This window comes from Bidens hawaiensis, unplaced genomic scaffold (genome assembly GCF_021521415.1).
Source record: "Bidens hawaiensis isolate Kalapana, Puna unplaced genomic scaffold, B.hawaiensis_p1.1 tig00014039_1, whole genome shotgun sequence".
In the NCBI taxonomy this organism is placed as follows: Eukaryota; Viridiplantae; Streptophyta; class Magnoliopsida; order Asterales; family Asteraceae; genus Bidens; species Bidens hawaiensis.
The window spans coordinates 261,054-268,823 of record NW_027492209.1 but is presented as its reverse complement, the minus strand read 5'-3'; positions in this window follow the sequence as shown (position 1 = coordinate 268,823).

The following is a 7,770-nucleotide window of genomic DNA, read 5'->3' as shown; positions in this document are numbered from 1 at the left end:
TACCATCTGCTTTCTTTTTATGTTTAAAAATCCACATGCTACGAACAATATTCATACCAGGTTGTTTGGGTACTAATTCCCAAGTCTTGTTATCAATAAGTGCACGAAACTCGTCGGTCATGGCATTTTTCCAGTTCGTATTGGAAAGGGCTTCGGTGGTTGATTTTGGTAGAGGAGAGAGGAGAGGTGTGGTTGACATGTTTAGATTAAAGTGAGTTTTAGGTTTGAAGATACCCGACATGGAGCGGGTGTTCATGGTGCGAGTCGGTGGGGGTGGAGGTGGTGAAGGTGAAGGCGATGGTGTGGGTTGGTGTTGAGCCGTAGGGGTGGTTAATGGGCTGGTTGTTGGGCTGTTTGGTGTGGGTGTTGGGCTGGTTTGGTGTTGGATGTGAGGAGGGTTGGCTGGGACAGACGAGGTATTTGGAGGAAATGGAGTTGGGGTTGTAGAAGTAGACCAGTGAAAGGGATATGGAGTGGAGGTTAGAAAGTCATAAGAGGAGGTGGGTGGTGTTTGAGTTGCAAAAGGAAACACTGTTTCATCAAAAATGACATCTCGTGAGATTTGAATTTGTTTGGTTTTGATGTTGTAGCACTTGTAGCCTCGGTGATGTGAAGGGTAGCCTAAAAAAACGCAAGGAGTGGAGCGGTCGGCTAGTTTATGGATTGTGTTGGAAGGTAGAAGGGGATAACAAAGGCAACCAAAAATGCGTAGATGGTCATAAGAAGGGTGGCGGTGATAGAGACAGAAAGTGGGAGTGGAGTTGTTTAGAACTTTGGAGGGTAGGATGTTTAATAGATATGTTGCGTGTTCGAGTGCATGGGGCCAAAAAGAATGAGGTACGGATGAATGTGATAGGATGGTACGCATGATGTTGTTAATTGATCTAATTTTACGCTCCGATTTTCCGTTTTGAGCGGAGGTGTATGGACATGAAAATCGAAATTGCATGCCATTAGAAGTGCAAAATTGATGAAAAGAAGAGTTGTTATACTCGCGTCCATTATCACATTGAAAACATTTTATTGTGGTTTGAAATTGGGTGTTTATTAATTTGTGAAATGCTAGAAATTTAGAATAAACTTGTGATTTGGAAGTGAGAGCATATGTCCATAAATAATTTGTTTTGTCATCTAAAAATAGGACATAGTATCGACATCCGGTTGAGGAAAGAATAGGTGAGGTCCATAAGTCGCTATGAACAATGTCAAATGGTAAATGTGTATGTGAATGTGAGTCATGGAAAGTAAATTTTATTTGTTTGCCAAACACACAAGGTTCACATATAGAAGAAAGTTGAATATTACGAGACAAATTTAAAGTAGACTTTAAACAACGTAGAATATTATTTCCGGGATGGCCAAGACGTCGATGCCAAATGTCTTGGGTCACGGCTAGAAAGGAAGAAACTTGAGCATTAGAAGGTTGAACTTTGGAACTTGATGGTGGAGTTAACGGATATAGATCACCGGTGCTATCACATCGAAGGAGGTGTTTCCGAGTGTGGAGGTCCTTCACATCAAAACCAAACGGGTCAAATTCTATTGAAACATTGTTGTCGGTGGTGAAACGGCGAACCGAAATTAAATTTTTAATGAGTTTTGGTGCAAAAAGGACGTTATTTAGTTTGAAGTTTGGAAAGGGTGGTGGTAATGTATGGTTACCAATTGCATGAACGGGTATAGTTTTGCCATCACCGACTGTAATGTTTCGTTGATACGCATTATTTAAACAAGAAGTGAGATTAGTAGAGTTGTGAGTCATTATACCTGTTGCACCGGAGTCCATGTACCAAGTTTGATCCGGTGGATTTAAAGTGAAAGTATTGAAGGCCTGGTCAAGAGCTGTAGGCATGTATGGAGTCTCTGAAGCCGTGAAAGCCTGTTGTGGGCGAGGGCCAAGGATTCCTTGCTGTGATGTTGGTGGTCGAGACTGTGTAATGGTGGGATAGGGGCAAGGTGGAGAGGTCCAAAAATAACCAGTGGGTTGCGACCAAGTTGGAGGGCGGTTATGGGTAGTTGTCGGCTGGGAAAACCATGGGTAATGAGTCCATTGTGGTGAAGATTGGTGTCTGCCACGACCGCGACCGCGTCCGCGGCCTCGTCCTCTAGTGTTTCGGGTGTAAGAAGGAGTGGTATTAGTTTGTGGAGGAGGGTTCTCGGGTGGAGTGTCTGCTGTGTGTAGGGCTGTTTCGGTGACGACTCGGTTTGCTTTAGTTGTTTCTTCAAGGATAAGTTTGGACCGGGCCTCATAAAAAGATGGGAATGGTTTGGTATTTTGAATGATTGCACCGATGGTACTATAGGCTTCGGATAATCCGGTGATGAGTTGAATGACCAAGTCACATTCGGTTACAGGGGACCCGATATTCGCCAATTGGTCAGAAGTTATTTTTACCTGTTTGCAATATGCGGACATGTTGGGAAAGGAAGCAAGCTTCAGAATGGCGAATTGTTGTTTTAGAAGGACGGCACGAGTGGCTTGGTTATCATGAAAAATGCGTTGTAAGGCGACCCACGCATAGCAAGCGGTGGAGTCGGGTCGTATGATGGTGCTTAAAAGATCGTTAGAGATGGTGCCATAGATCCATTGAAGAACTATGGCGTCAAGCCGATCCCAGACATCATCATCAGTAGTGTTGGTAGAGGTGGCTTCAGTGGAAGAGGTGGCTGTGATGCGTGGGGAGAGGTGGTGGAGAACTTGAAACGCCCGGCAATGGATTTTGAAAAGTTCAGCCCAAGAGGAGTATTGGCTGTTGTCCATTTCGAGGGTGATAGGTATGAATGTTTTGATATTGGACACGGTAATGGCGGGATGTGTTTTCGGGTCCATGTTTAGGGTAAAGAAAAGAAAACAGAAGATGGTGGCCGGCGATTTCAAGAAGAAAGGTTATCAGGATCGAAGAAAGGAGTTTTAGAGGTGTGATACCATGTTAGAGTTTGTAACTCTTTCTGTGATCTCATCTCATTATTTACAATCAATATATAATGGTTACAAGTCAATGGTCATCCTAGGAATCCTCCTATAATTATGCTATAGTAAATGGTTTACAATATTATGATGCCAATCAATGATATGATTGAGCGGTTTACAATATTATGATGCCAATCAATGATATGATTGAGCTCTTATTCTAATATTCAACATTACAGTTTAGTGTGCATAAGTATTTCTCCGGGTATAATATAAGAACAAGATTGAACTACATCTCTTTATAAAACATAATTAACCTTTATATGTAAACATGGGAAACAAAAAAAAACCATTCAGTATCAACATACCTAAAGAAGACGAGCGAGTGTACGTATAAAGAGATGGTTTGTTCTTCGAGTACGTATGCCTCAGTTGGTGGATACAAACCAGAATACAAATACAAAAGAAACACTAAAATCTCTAAAGAAGACAACCTCTGCTGGAGCCTTCAGGGCCATATATATAAAGAAAAAGGTGGACTATGGCTATAGAGACACACATATTAACCTTACCTTTAACTAGCAAAGTTCTAATGTGAGTAAATATTACAGTTCCTCTTTTCACAACATTTGATGCATGTAGTAAATGCATAATTTCAATCCACTTAAGCATCACAGATTTTAATCACCTGTATTGTATGTGTACTCGTTTCTTTTAATGGCTTGTTCGCCTGTGTTTCAATGACTTATACCTTGTCACAAAACATGTGTTTGAACTAAATTTATCGAAACGTAGATAAAAAAAGCACGATTATATTTAAAGGTTGCAAAAAAAACACCTTTCGATTGCTTGTACATTATCGCAAACTAACTGAAAGATTCAATTGATGTTGTTAGAAGCAAGATTATGATCCAAAACTTATTTATTGTTATGAATTGAGATTACAGAATTACCTCGACCATATATATAACCGTAACAATCCTAATCAAACTACAAACTTTATTTAACTCAAAATAGGAAAGAAACTAATTTAAAAAAACCCATAGTTTGTAAGTACGACAATTAATCTCGTACTTATGCAATATTAGTCCAACTCTAATCGCTTAACGTACTCATAGCAATTCCTATTGATGTAGGGTGCTAGGATACGCATTTTCGAACCTAGAAATTTTCGTCATGTTTATAATAGTCTCCGTGACTCTATCAAGAGTGATAATTTTGTTGGGTCGTTAACTGAATATTTTTTTCACAGGATTAAGTCATATCATCAATATATTTTACTCTTTTTATTTCAAACAAATGATAGAAATTACCACCTTTATCTTAACATAACTTATAGGTGACATTAATGGATTGTATTAACAAAACACAATTCACAAGAGTTGTGACATGATATTTACAAACTTAAACCTTGTAGGCAATTACTGATTTACATAAGCTATATGGTCTTTATTTTTTCGAACGACCAACAAAGCCCGGTTATCCATTGGTAAATGACCAATTGACCATCCACACTCGTGAACAGAGACAACGTTGGTGACTCGGCCCGCCGTCAATTCCAGGAGAAACCCACCATCTGAATAGCATCTTTTTTTTCCAGATATACTATTATTTTTTCTTTGTTCATAATTTTTTATACAACATTATATGTTTAAAAAAGTTACAATATAAAATCAAGCAAATTTTTTTATCTGTAACTTAAATATAGCATTGCGACATGAAAACAACACATACGTAAATTGTATATTACACATATATGCAACATGATACGTGTAACTACCCTCAGATAATAACAAATATAATAAATATAATGCTTAGTTGTTAAGTGTTTTTAAAGTGTTAAAGTATGCTTAGAAACGTTAAAGATCTTTTCTAAAACTTCTTATAAATCTTGGTTAAGAAGAAAAGGAAGATACCTATAAATAGACTGAACTTATTTAATATACAAAAAATTTAACATAAAGCTATTGAAATCTCGTGTTGTGTACGTGATAACAGAGCAAAGTATATTAAGTTATTAACCACTGAAAAGCATAAAGAAAAAAGAAAACAGAATAAAGAAAAGCGTATTAAGGGTTACAAAAAAAGGGATCACCTCATTATTCACATGGTATGTATATACAATATTATAGCCAAATTATGTGGCATTTATTGAAGATTAATGTTAATCAAGGGCAACATCACCACAACATTAACATTTTTAATTTTAACTAGGACTGCTACGAAATAGGTAAAAGTTATTGAATTTTAGGTCGCAAATAGTCAAATACGATCACAAATTTCACAATCGAACTAGCCACTAGAATGGATATTGTTGTAAGAATAGCTATCGAAAATGACTTGGACGAAACATAGGTGGTAGACTGTTGTATATGCATTTTGAAAAGTAAAAGTATAAGAAGTGACAAAGACGATCGCATATTGTTTGGAAACAATATAAATTTTGGTCCTAAATCGGTTGCAAATATTATTTTAGAAAGTTAAAAATAACTTATCAAAAATTTGACTTCAAATAGATGTTTAGGAAACAAAATGAGTTAAACTAAACCTCGATCACAAATTTGGCATCAAACAGTGTTCAAAGAAATTACAAAATCTTCTTAAATAAGATCCGTTAAGCATTCTTGGCTTTAGAACCTTCTGGTTATGAGAATCCCTCAAGATCATATGATTTGAAGAATCATTGAGTTTGTTTTTATACCTAAAAATGGGATATCTAGATTCTAGGGGCATAAATAGCATGTTGAAAACATAATGAACAAGTTTTACACTGTACACATTCCGTCCAATTCTGTAAGTACTTTCGAATTTATTTTATTTTTATCATTTTCATGTCATATATTGCATGATCATTCTTTTATACATTTTTGTGTTTGTCATATGTTGCTTGCATGTTAGAACTTGGATAAGTTATGTATTTCAAGACCATAAATTTATAAAATACATGAAAGAGGCATCGGCCAGGATCACCGGCCAGAACTTGTACATTTTTGTGTTTGCCATATTTTACTAAGAGTATGCAAATAACATGTTGATATCACCCCTCTCGAGTGCAAAATTCTCGCTAACTACTGCTTACCCTAGTTCTTTCTAGATCTAGGGTGTGTATAGTACAAGAGGGAATTGATGTTAACATCTCTAATTTTATTGATAAAGATTTTTCCACATTCCTTTTGTCTCCCGCAATGTCACCAACATGGTCCCCTATTATAACCGTCTTGTTTGTAGAAAGAGGTTGGCGTGAATTCTCTACGACATACTCACCTTAAACTTTCATACGTCTACACACAAATTTCGTAATTCAGAATACTAAAAAAACGTGAAATTTGTTAAAATTTTATTATTCAAAATACAAAAATATACTATTCCGAATTCCAAAGCCTTGTGATTTCCTTTTCGGTTGTAACATGCCTTTATTGTTTGCATAAATATATCTTGAAGTATTTTTTCATTTCGAATAAACTTGGTGGACGGATACTATCTCTTACACCACTTTCTTGCACAAAATAATCGAACACTCGTTTCCAATACCCATTGTAAGTCCTAATAACGGATCTTTCAATATGATATCAACTATCTCGATGTTATTGCAGAATATAACACAAGATGATTCAAGATGATTAACTAAGAACACGTAAATCACACCAAGTAATGCTTCAAAACATACATAGATTAAACGTCAAATGCTTAAGCAATGTGTTACACAAAACCCTCATTCCACTTGAACTCTCGTGAACGGCCAACCAAACCCTATACATAACATGACTATATATAGGCAGACTACAACCTAGCCCAAAACAAGCCCAAGCCCACCGAGATCACAAGTCGATCTCGGTTTACATACATACACACGACACAAGATATAGCAAACATATACTAAGTACAAAACAACTAAATATAGACTCAACACCCATTCGAAGTTTGCTGCTTTCCGGTGTCCATGTCTTCAGAAAATCTTTTGCCAACACCACTTCTTATTAGTAGTTCCATGGCCTTGCCCTTCTCCTAATACTTGATCCAGGAAGAGAATTTAGTTGTTCTATCACGTTGAAATTGTTTTGTAGAGTAGAAATATTAGAGTATGGGGTATTACTTTTTGGTATAAAAAATAAACGAGGATGAGGTTATTTATTTATTTATTGTTGTTGTTATTATTATTATTATTCACAGTAATATTACTGTTAAAGCGGCCAAATACTCAACGTACCATTGGGGTTCACGAACCCAATTATATTACGCGATGATATGATCAAAACTGAGCTAATGACGTAAATGTTCCCGACTAACCCGAAGCCCCTATGTTAGTTGCATTTTTTGGCATGTTTTATAACACTTTATACATTCAATTTTTGCCAAAAATCATGCCTTTACTATGTTCATATTCCATTATTATGTGAAAACCTTGTTTTGGTGGAGCGGAATCTACTTTGGATTGTGTTTAATATTTTCTAGGTGCAGTGTGGTTGCGAATAATGACAACGTTGAAAGCATAAAAGGATTAAAGAAGACAAGTACGTTGTGGCAAGATCTAAACAATTAAAGGATGAAATTAACGGGTCTCATGGCAATTTGTTATGTGAGAACATGGGAAGAAAACGTGGGGCTAGAGTTAATCAATCTGGGCATAAGCTAAAAGATGTCATCTTGGGTTTGACTTGTTAATGAAAGAAGCAAAGAATATAATGGGCTGAAGATTAAATTATAATATTGGATTAAAGTGGGCCTAGAAGGGTAAAATTAGAGGAGGTCAACAAACTGAGTATAAAATCATCGAGCTAAGGATAACATGAAAGAACTCGGAGGAACGATTTCTTTTACGGCATTAGGGTTTGAAGGCATATTTCTCTTTTCAAGTTTGT